The following is a 12,091-nucleotide window of genomic DNA, read 5'->3' on the forward strand; positions in this document are numbered from 1 at the left end:
CCAGCCATGACAGTTAACAGAGACAATCTCCTGGGTTAATCATACAAGGGTTGCTATACTTCTCCCTCTGGAAGGATTCTAGGGTTCTGAAGCATCACCTTCTAATTTCCCAGTACCTCCAATTTAAAGTGAAGGAGGTTCAGGTCATATATGCCTTCAATCCTCCCTAGGTAAGCATTATCGATTCACTTCCACAAGGCTTTCTCTACCATTCTCCATGTCATCTCCCCTTTCAGCTGGCTCCCTTTTCTGTGTTGTCTTCCCAGTTTAGAATGTATGCTCCTTGAAACCAAGGACTTTCTTTATGTTTGTATTTGTATTCCCAGCACTCAGCACAACATCCACCACATAGTAAGCACTTAATAAATGTGACTGATGGTCTTAGTAAAAGAAATGCCCACATAGCCTAGAAGTATGGAATTATTACTTTCAAATACTTCAAAATGAAACTTCAAATGCAATAATCTGGACTGTGTTATAATTAACAAACCATCTATGACTATAGGCTATTCCCATTCCCTCCTCAATTCTGCCTCCTGAAGCCTCAGGGTTCCTTTCAAGATTCAGCTTGTAAAGAATTAATTGTTATTTGAGGTTTGTGTACTGGCCTGGGGCTCCGCAAACCACAGTGCTCCACCCACTGGTTGTAGCCCTAGCCAGGGCTCTGGCACCTCAAGTCATCACCACTACATGGGCCTGGGAAAATTATAATGATTGGAAGCCTAGCGAGGGCAGTCATGTGACTGTCAGAGTGGCCATTCCATTGACTGGGGCTGTGTGGGGTGTTTCTAGGTTTGGGGGAGGAGAATTGGGCATTCTAGGTGGAAGCTAGAAAGTGACAGGTGTTCTGCTGTGTATTTTCAGCTGATTCCTGGGCGGTGCTATTTTTTCAGGTATTATAATTTCCCTTTCCCCATTTTATTTCCTTTCCCTTGATCCTACTGATCCTGTTTCTGTTTTTGTTTTTTTAAGTTCATTCTTGTTAAAATAAATCTTGTTCTGTTTTGAGGGAGGCTGCTGGTCTCCTTCCTTGCCCCAATATTGCGGCCAGCCGATTAGCTAGCACTCCCCAATTAAAAATTGGTCCCCACAAGCTCAACTTTGAAATAGCTCTGTTTAATTTTGTATATAGTTCATATTTACATGAAGGGGAACATAGGCCAAAAGAGGGACTTCATTTATTTAACTGGATGGTTTTTAAAAAATATAATAGGAATAAACCTTACATAATTGAACTAAATATGGAAAAAATAATTTTTATCTCTGTCTCTCTTCAAAAGACACAAATCCATGTTGCTTCTTCCTCCAAAAATGAATTATGGTCTGGTTTAATGTATTCTCTGAAGACTATGTTTTACTTTTTCCAACATAAATGCTTTCTTTTTGTAATTCATATATAATACTAAGATACCCTTCAGACTCCTCCAAACATGAGCACAGAATCTTATTTCAAAGCCCCAAGCTTTCATGAGCATGGGAACTTTTCTTGCAAACTAAGATCACAATGGCATTGTCTAGTTTGTAATCTTAATAAGTGACCTGAAATTCAAGATGTTAAATAGTCTATCATAAAAATCATAGATTTAAAACTGAGAAGGAACTGAAAGGATCATTGAGGCTAACTCCCATTTTACAGAAGAGGAAACTGAGGCACAGATTAGCTATGTAATAATAATAGCTAGAATTCACATAGCAGCTTAAGGTCTATAAAGCAATTCACATATGTTATCTCATTTGATCCTTAGACAGCCCTGTAAGGTAGATGCTATTATTATCTGCACTTAAACATGAACAAACTAAAGCTGAGACTTACCCAGAGGTATCTGTGTCAGGATTTGAACTCAGCTTCCCTTAACTCTAAGTCCAGTGTCCTATCAATGACTACAATATAATGCATCTCATTATATTTTATATCCAAGATGCAGTAAGCAGAATGGGGGGGGGAGCAATATACATAATGTCTACAACAATGAAAAGAGCAATAACAAAAGTCAAAACTGAATGCTGGGAAGATATGATGACCAAGTTTTTCTACAAAGAGACATGAAATGGTATCTCATTCCCTAATTTGTAGAAATGGGAACTACAAATATGAAACCCTGGATACAATGTAAGACTTTTAAAATAAGTTTGGATTAGTTTTGTTGACCTGTTTTATTCTTTTAAATTTTTTTCATAATTGGGGATAGGTTTCTGGGAGGGGGAAAGTAGGGATATATTGAAAAATGTACTTTATATCAAAAGAAAATATATCAACAAAAATTTATTTTTTAAAAAATATCTGGGGCAGCTAGATGGCGCAGTGGTTAAAGCGCTGGCCCTGGATTCAGGAGTACCTGAGTTCAAATCCGGCCTCAGACACTTAACACTTACTAACTGTGTGACCCTGGGCAAGTCACTTAATCCCCATTGCCCCACAAAAAAAAAAGAAGAAGAAGAAGAAGAAAAATGTCTGAGCGCCTAGGTTTGAATCCTTGCTCTGTTGTTTTGTCATTTGGATGACCTTAAGGTCAATTACTTTATCTCCTTGCACCTCAAGTGCCTTATCTGTAAAAAAAAAAAAAAGTGTGTGTGTGGGAACTATTCTCTATGATCTCCAAGGCCTATTTCAAATCTAACATACTATAATTCTTTTTGTTTGTTTGTTTTTGTTTTGTTTTTGACATACAACAATTCTTAGGAAATCTTTACCCTAGTCCATACAAAACGTATTTACCCAGACACTCTCCAGTTTGCAAAGGAAGATTTGAACCCTCACCACAAAATTTTTCTTGTCCTGGTTTTCAAAAAAAAAGTGTCAGCTCATTCCCAATTGTGGTGTTAATGGCCCTGTTATTACACAGTATAAGCATATGAAAATCTAATTTAGAATATTTAAAATGTAGACAATTGCCCTGACTTTATCCAGATTTCTGTGGCTGTTTTACTAAAATAGTAAGTTAAATTCTTAAAGTACTCTTAGAAATGTCATATGCTGGGGCAGCTAGGTGGTGCAGTGGATAGAGCACCGGCCCTGGAGTCAGGAATACCTGAGTTCAAATCCAGCCTCAGACACTTAACACTTACTAGCTGTGTGACCCTGGGCAAGTCACTTAACCCCAATTGCCTCACTAAAAAAAAAACAAACAAACAGAAATGTCATATGCTGACATTTACTAGCTGTGTGACCCTGGGCAAGTCACTTAACCCTCATTGCCCCTCAAAAAGAAAGAAAGAAAGAAAGAAAGAAAGAAAGAAAGAAAGAAAGAAAGAAAGAAAGAAAGAAAGAAAGAAAGAAAGAAAGAAAGAATATAACAATTTCCCTCTGTGATCTTTGCAGTTCTAAGATTTATTATCTTTGGTAGAAATAATTCCTCAACAAAATAATAACTAATTATTCAAACAAAAGGTGACTGTTAAGGGGGAAAAAAAAGACAAGGCTCTTATTTTTTCCTAACTAAATTATGTTCCTCAGCACGGTTACTAAGACAACTATAAGGATAATGCCTACAAGAATGGACTGAAATATATGCCTAACACACAATCTTTTCCTTCACATATTAGTAATATCTTTATCCAGTTTACCATTCCACTTTCCTTAAAATATAAATGTTTACAAAATATTCTGTTTCTTGTGTGATTAAAGTATGAAAGACACTAGGAATGACAATTGTATTTCCAAAATATGTATTTTATTTTATTTTTTAAAATAATAAATATTTTTATTTATAGTTTTGAGTTCTAATTTTTATCCCTCCTTCCCTCCCTCCCTCCCCTTCCCCCTCTGAGATGGTAAACAGATATGGGCTATACACGTATGATTATGTAAAACATTACCATATTAGTCATTTTGTACAAGAAGACTGAATAAAAGAAAAAAGTGAAAGTGCAAAATAGCATGCTTCAGTTTCAGTTTCAATATAAGTTCTTTCTTTGGACGTGGATAGTGTGTTTCAACAATAGTCCTTTGGGATTGTCTTTGATAGTTGTATTGCTGAGAATATAAGTCATTCACAGTTCTTCATCAAACAATATTGCTGTCTCTGTGCACAATGTTCTCTTGGTTCTGCTCACTTCAGTATACATCAGTTCATACAAGTCTTTCCAGGACTTTCTGAAATCATACTGCTTGTCATTTCTTATAGAACAATAATATTCCATCACCATCATATACCACAGCTTGTTTAGCAATGCCCCAATTGATGGTCATTCCTTTGATTTCCAATTCTCAGACACCACAAAAAGAGCTGCTATAAATATTTTTGTACAAATAGGTCTTTTTTTTTTCTTTTTGGGGATGTCTTTGGGCTTTAACCTAGCATTGGTTTTGCTGGATCAAAAGAGATGCACAATTCCATAGCCCTTTGGGCATAGTTCCAAATTGCTCTCCAGAATAGTTGGATCTTTGCACAACTCCCCCAATAGAGTATTAGCATCCCAGCTTTCCCACATTCCCTCCAACATCCATTTTTGTTATGGTTGCCACCGTGATAGGTGTGAGGTGATGCCTCAGAGTTGTTTCAATTTGCATTTCTCTGATCAATAGTGATCTAGAGCATTTTTTTCATCTGATTATAGATAGCTTTGATTTCTTTGTCTGAAAACTGCCTCCTCATATCCTTTGACAATTTATCAATTGGGGAAAGACTTATATTTTTATAAATTTGACTCAGTTCTCTATGTAATTGATAAATAAGGCCTTTATCAGAGATATTTGTTTCAAAAATTATTTCTCAGGTTTCTGGTTCCCTTGTAATTTTGGTTATATTAGTTTTGTTTGTGCAAAAACTTTTTAAATTTTATATAATCAACATTATCTTTTTTGCATTGTGTTTTACTCTCTGTATTTTGTTCATACTAAATTCTTCGTCTGCCCATAAATGTGACAGGTAAATAATTCCACACTCTCTTTTTTCCATATAAATATTTTATTATTTTCCAGTTACATTTAGAGATAATTTACAACATTTGTTTTCATAAGATTTCTAGTTTCAAGTTTTTCTCCATCCCTCTCCCCTCCCCAAGACAGCAAGTAATCTGATATAGGTTATATATGCACAATCACATTAAACATATTTCTGCATGAGTAATATAATGAGAGAAGAATCAGAGCTTATGATATCTTCCTTTATGTGTAAATCATGTACTCTTTTGACCTTATTTTAGTATATGGTGTTAGATGTTGGTCTATACCTAGTTTCTGCCATACTGTTTTCCAATTTTCCCAGCAGTTTTTGTCAAAACTTGGATCTTTGGACTTATCATATACTAGATTACTATAGTAATTTACTATAGTGTAATTTGTACATATTCTATTCCACTGATCCAACTCTCTATTTCTTAGCCAGTACCAGATTGTTTTGATAATTACCACTATATAATACAGTTTAAGATCTGGTACTGCTAGAACACCTTCTTTCATATTTTCTTTCATTGATTCCCATGATATCTTCGAACTTTTGTTTTTCCAGATGAATTTTGTCATTATTTTTCTAGATCTATAAAATATTTTGGATAGTTTGATTGGCATAGCAATAAATAAATAAATTAACTTAGGTAGGATCATCATTTTTATTATATTGGCTCAGCCTACCCATGAGCAATTAATACTTTTCCAGTTGTTTAAATCTCACTTTATTTGCATGAAACATGATAGTTCCTGGGTTTGTCTTGGCAGGTAGACTCCCAAGTATTTATGTTGGGCACAGTTATTTTAAATGGAATTTCTATTTCTATTGTTGCTTGACTTTAAGAATATGTATTTTAGAGTGGACATTCTGGAGTTTCCATCTTCCCCCAAAGTAACAACTTTGAAAAAAGTGGTGCAAAAGTCTACCAGATTACATGGAAGTGGATGTTACATGGAGGACAACATGAGGAAATTAAGTTTGATTTTCTGAAAAGCATGGCCCAAAATGATGGTGTATTTTCAGAGGTGTGGGGAGGATCAGAATGATAGACGTAAAGCATTTTGCAAATCTTAAATACCTGTTGTTGTTGTTGTTGTTATCATCCTACATCAAAGGTTTTCAGGTTGATGATGACTTCATTCCTTGAAAATATGAAATTCTGCTGAACTCACGCAATGTTTATAGTCAAAATAGGGATGTGCTAGTAAATTTTTGACAGCCTGGCTCTTCAGAAGAGGAAAAAGAGCATGCAAACATACAATGTTTATGCTTTCATTTTGATAACTGTACCAATATTTGATATTTTCATTTGCATAATGAATTTTCACAGTTTGAATCTTTTTTCCTGGTCACCAACAATATCATGCAGTTTAGATTTTCGTTGCATTTTTAAATCTCTGAATCATGCAAAGAAAGGAAAATAAATTGAGACAACTACCTTTTCTAATTTTTTAAGATAGCAATATAATTTCATTTTATGTATATTAGATGTGATTTATTCTATATGCTATTGAAATTATACAATACTTGACCAACAGTCTTGTCTTTACTTTTATTTTAAAGTAAGAAACAGAATAAGAATATTCAGAAAGCATTATCAGGCATCAATTAATCCAAGATATTAGCTTTAGTTCCAAAAAGCACTTGCAAAGAAAACCAGATTTGTTTTAGATGGTTGAAAATTTTAATAACTAGAATAACATGAGTGTGTAAGCCAGTATCATGAAGCTTTTAAAAAATTTACCTTAAAGTTGGTCTCCCTTTTCCTCAAATACAATAGTTTATCTTTGACATTTTTTCCTCAAAGTATAAAAAAGTATGAAATATAAACAAGCTATTGCATCGTACACTTAAAATTGTATAATTTGGGGGTAGCTAGATGGTGCAGTAGATAAAGCACTGGTCCTGGATTCAGGAGGACCTGAGTTCAAATCCAGCCTCAGACACTTGACACTTACTATCTGTGTGACCCTGGGCAAGTCACTTAACCCTCATTGCCCTGTAAAAATAAAAAGAGTATAATTCAAGCATAATAGAGCTACTACATACCGTTAAATTCCATCAAATCTTGGATAATCCATTAATATACAAAATATCAGGTCACAGAAAGATCTAAAATCCACTTCTTTTGGTTACACACAGACTCAAATATTGTATAAAGAAAAAAACACTTTTAATCATTTTGGCTTTCTTCTACATTTGTAAGTTGATACATTTATTAAAATATTCCTGTTGAATTTTGTTTGGTCTTTTTCTTGTCAAGTCAGTTTCCTATCTTAATATTAGCCATCCAGACAAAACAGGTAATCAGAAAGATGAGCTCTTCCCCACTTCCCTAACTGTTATCTATGAAGTCAATTTTAACACATGACCCCAAACACTGGGTTGTGGCGGCAAATACTAGGTCTAATCTCTTCATAATCCTTTTTTGGTGTGGCATACTTGGTAGAACTAAGGTATGGGACCCAGCATTGATCCCCCAATCCATACTGCATATCACTGCATGTTATGTGTAATGGCCTGTACATCAATTGGCTTGGGCTTCAGTCTACCACCACTTAATTCTTCACATAGTTTTAGCCTTGCATCAACAGGTTCTTTTCAAATTTCATTGTAGTCAACATCCAAAATCCCTGAACATGGTTAAACCCCCAGTGAGGATAATATTCTTGTAGAGAGGATGTCTGACATTGATGGGACAATTCTGAATTACCTTATCTACTACTTCTGAGGTAGGATGTGTGAAGTCTGGATTAGCAAACTCTGAGTGAAAGAAGATTTTTGGACCCAGAATCCATTCATAACCAACACAAATGGAAAATTCTTGCTTTGAAATTACATTGATTCCATTATACTGTTTAATGCACTTTGACCCATCTGTATCATACATGTTAAATTCTTTGACTAAAATCAGGGCAGAAATAACTATAACATTCCTTCACAGCCTTAGCTGTTTCAAGGAATTGTTCAGGAAGAATTCTTACTTCTTGTTCTCTCAATAACTGCCGAATAAAATATGTTATATCTCTCCCAGCAATTGGAATGTGCTTGATACAGCTGCCAATGACATATCCTTCAGCCACAGGAATGACATGAGTGACATCATCTCCACTGTCTATAACTGTACCAGTCAGTGTTCGCTCTCCTAACTGTCTTGATGTCCAAGATGCAGCTAAAGCAAGGACAGCCTGTACAATAATGTATTGGCCTGGAACATTAAAGGATTCAAACATAATTTCAGCTGTATATTCCCTGTTTTCTGATGTATTTAGTGGAGGTTCAGTCAAAAGGAAATAATGATCATCAGGTTCTGCCCTTACGTATTTAAAGATCACTTGTTCCATAAATCTCTCCATCAAGTCCCAATCTTCAACTATACCATGACAGATTTGCCACTTTATTGCATAAATTGGCTTTTCTATTGCTTCATTACCAATAAAGAAGTCTAGATAATCAATACACTTCATCATCCTCCTTTGGGCTCCATCTCCTACTTTTGCAGACTCCTTGATAGCAATACATGAAGGGATGATTAACTGTGGTTCAGTATTTCCAGCATATCCAAGTTTTGTATACCTGGTGCCACAGTCCACCACACAAGTCAGAAGCCTTCCCACCATCTTCCACCTCCTCCTGCACTTACTGCAGCCATTGCTGCTGTCAGGTCCATGCTGGATGCAGTGAGGACATGAGCTAGCGCTGGGGGGCTATCTAACCATCCACAGCCGGACAGTCCTTGCACTCCAGGGAGACAGAGAGGAAGCTGGAGCAGTTGCAATGGTGGGCAGGCCCATGTGTGCTCTCTTTACTAATATTTAATATGCTTTAATAAATGCTTAATGCCCCAAATTGGAGCATTAGCCTCTAATTTCTAAGTAGCAAATATATGATAAACCCCAGCTAATTTTCCCTACACTTGGGATAGTAATAGGTAATCACATTTAAATTTACACGTCACAACACCTTACATGTAAAAACAAATTGTAACATAAATTTTTAAAACTTTGCATTCTGGGGCAACTAGGTGGCACTGTGGATAAAGCACCTGCCCTGGATTAAGGAGGACCTGAGTTCAAATCTGGCCTCAGACACTTAACACTTACTAGCTGTGTGACCCTGGGCAAGTCACTTAACCCTCATTGTCCCACCAAAATAAAATAAAACAAAACAAAACAAAACAAAACAAAAAAACCTTTGTGTTATAAATTATCTTCTTTCCTTCCTTAAGAACTCAAGCAATTCAATATAAGTTATATACGTGCAGCCACGCAAAACATAGCAGACAAAAAAAAAAACCTTAGAAAAAGGAACTAACAATAACAACAAAATATACTTCCAGCTTTTTTTCTTGCTCTGTCAGCCAAGATGCCAAAAGGGAAGAAGGCTAAAAGGAAGATGGTGGCTCTGGCCCCTGCTGTTGTAAAGAAGCAGGAGGCCAAGAAAGTGGTTAATCCTCTGTTTGAGAAATGGCCCAAGAACTTTGGCCTTGGTCAGGACTTCCAGACCAAAAGGGACCTGATTCGATTTGTCACATGGCATCAATATATCATATTGCAGCATCAAAGATCTATCCTTTATAAGCATTTGAAAGTGCTACCAGAAGTTAACCAGTTTACCCAGGCTTTTGATTGTCTGATAGCTACTCAGCTGCTTAAACTGGCTCACAAGTACAGACCTGAAACAAAGCAAGAGAAGAAACAAAGGCTGCTGGCTCAAGCTGAATAAAAAGCTGCAGGCAAAAGTGATGCCCCCACTAAGAGACCACCTGTCCTCAGGGTAGGTGTTAACACTGTTACTACCCTGGTACCAAACAAGAAAGCATAGTTGGTAGTGAGTGCACATGATGCGGACCCCATTGAGCTAGTGGCCTTCCTTCCTGGCTTGTGCCAAAAAATGGGAGTTCCTTACTGTATTATTAAAGGAAAAGCCAGGCTGGGTCACTTATTTCACAGAAAGACTTGAACAAGATTTGCCTTCACACAGGTTAACCCTGAAGATAAGGGAGCCCTGGCTAAGCTGGTAGAAGTCATCAAAAATAATTACAACAGATATGATGAGATCCATCATCACTGGGGTGACAACATTCTGGGTCCAAAGTCAGTGGATCATATTGCCAAGCTAGAAAAGGCAAAAGGTAAGGAAATCGCAACTAAATGGGGTTAAATGTATGTTTGTTTTTCCTACAGAAAAATAAAAATTTAAACAAAAAATTTACTTCTATTTGTATTCAAATACCATCAGTTATTTCTCTATAGATGGACTGCATTTTTCATAAGTCCTTCAGAGTTGTCTTGGATCATTGCATTGCTGAAAATAACTAAGTCATTCACAGTAGATCATCTTACAATATTGCTGTTATTTTATATACAGTACTTGTCACTTTGCATTAGCTCATCCTGGGTTTTTCTGATAGCATCCTCCTCACCTTTTTTTTTAATAGTAAAATATATTTGTATAGAACTTTAAAGGGAGATTTCATTACAAAACACCCCTAAGGTTGATTATTGCAACAAAAATAGCTAACATTTATATAGTACCTTATACCTGACAAAGAATTTGCTTCACAATAGCCCAGCAAAATAAGTACCATCATCATCTTCTTCTTCATCTTCATCTGACATTGCTCTTGACTTTGCTTCAGTTTTTATCTGTTACTATTGCTGTTTACTTCCATCCTATTTGCACCCCATGATATTTATTCTACTTTCTAGCTTCTTTTACCCTTTCCCTCCTCAAAAGTGTTTTGCTTCTGACTGCCCCTCCCCCAAGCTACCCTCCCTTCTTTCATCCCTCCCCCCTTATCCTCTTCCCCTCCCACTTCCCCACAAGGCAAGATATATTACTAGTCCCACTTGAGTGTGCATGGCATTACCTCTTTGAGCCAATTCTGATGAGAGTAAGTTTCAGTCACTTCCCCACTCCCAGCCATCTTCCATTGTAGTCAAATAGCTTTTTCTTGCTTCTCTTATGTGAGATACTTTACTCCATTCCACCCCTCCCTTCCCCTTTCATCCAGTGTGATACTCTCACTCCTTAAATTTTTTAAAGTTGTCATCATGGGTTAGCTAGGTGACACAGTGGACAAAGTAGCCACCCTGGACCCAGGAGGACCTGACACCAGATCCAGCCTCAGACACAAGCCACTCACCAGCTGCTCGACACTAGGCATGCCACTCCACTCTGGCTGCCCCATAAAAAAATAAAAATAAATAAATGCCTTACATATATCATCCCTTCAGAATCAATTCCCACCTGTGCCCTCTGTCTAAATTTATTCCTGACAACTGCATTGATACTGAGAAAGTTCTTATGTGTTAGAAGTATCATCTTCCCATGTAGGAATGTAAACAGTTTAACCATTTTACCTCCCTCATGATTTCTTTTTCCTGTTTCCCTTTTTATACTTCTCGTCTCGAATTTGAAAGTCAAATTTTCTATTCAGTTCAGATCTTTTCTTCTCAAATACCTGAAAGGGGGGCAGCAAGGTGGTGCAGTGGATAAAGCACTACCCCTGAATTCAGGAGTACCTGAATTCAAGTTCAGCCTCAGACACTTGACACTTACTAGCTGTGTGACCCTAGGCAAGTCACTTAACCCCCATTGCCCCACAAAAAACCAAAAACAAACAAACAAACAAAAACCCAAATACCTGAAAGTCCTCTTTTTCACTGAAGTCCCATTTTCCCCCTGAAAGATTATACTCAGTTTTCTGGGGTAGGTCATTCTTGGTTATAGTCCCAGTTCTTTTGCCCTCTGGAATATCATATTCCAAGCCCTCTGATTCTTTAATGTAGAAGCTGACAAATCTTGTGTTATCCTGCCTGTGGCTGCACAGTACTTGAATTGTTTATTTCTGGCTGCTTGCAATATTTTCTCCTTGACCTGGGAGCTGTGTAATTTGACTATAATATTCCTGGCAGTTTTTATTTTGGGATCTCTTTCTGTAGGTAATTGGTGGATTCTTTCAATTTCTATTTTACCTTCTGCTTATAGAATATCAGGGCAATTTTTCCTGATAATCTCTTGGAAGACGATGTCTAAGCTCTTTTTTTATCATGGTATTCAGGTACTCCAATAATTTTCAAATTATCTCTCCTGGTTCCATTTTCCATATCAGCTGTTTTTCCAAGGGGATATTTCACATTGCCCTCTATTTTTTATTTATTTAGATTTGCTTTATTGTGTCTTGATTTCTCATAGCC

General features: G+C 36.5%; 2 pseudogenes; one reads left to right on the forward strand and one right to left on the reverse strand.

Moving 5' to 3' along the window:
- Nucleotides 1–7,249: 7,249 nt before the first annotated feature.
- Nucleotides 7,250–8,509, reverse strand: LOC122747794 (annotated as a pseudogene).
- A 745-nt stretch (nucleotides 8,510–9,254) lies between these two features.
- Nucleotides 9,255–10,052, forward strand: LOC122745385 (annotated as a pseudogene).
- The last annotated feature ends 2,039 nt before the right edge of the window (nucleotides 10,053–12,091 follow it).

This window comes from Dromiciops gliroides, chromosome 3 (genome assembly GCF_019393635.1).
Source record: "Dromiciops gliroides isolate mDroGli1 chromosome 3, mDroGli1.pri, whole genome shotgun sequence".
Taxonomy (NCBI): Eukaryota; Metazoa; Chordata; class Mammalia; order Microbiotheria; family Microbiotheriidae; genus Dromiciops; species Dromiciops gliroides.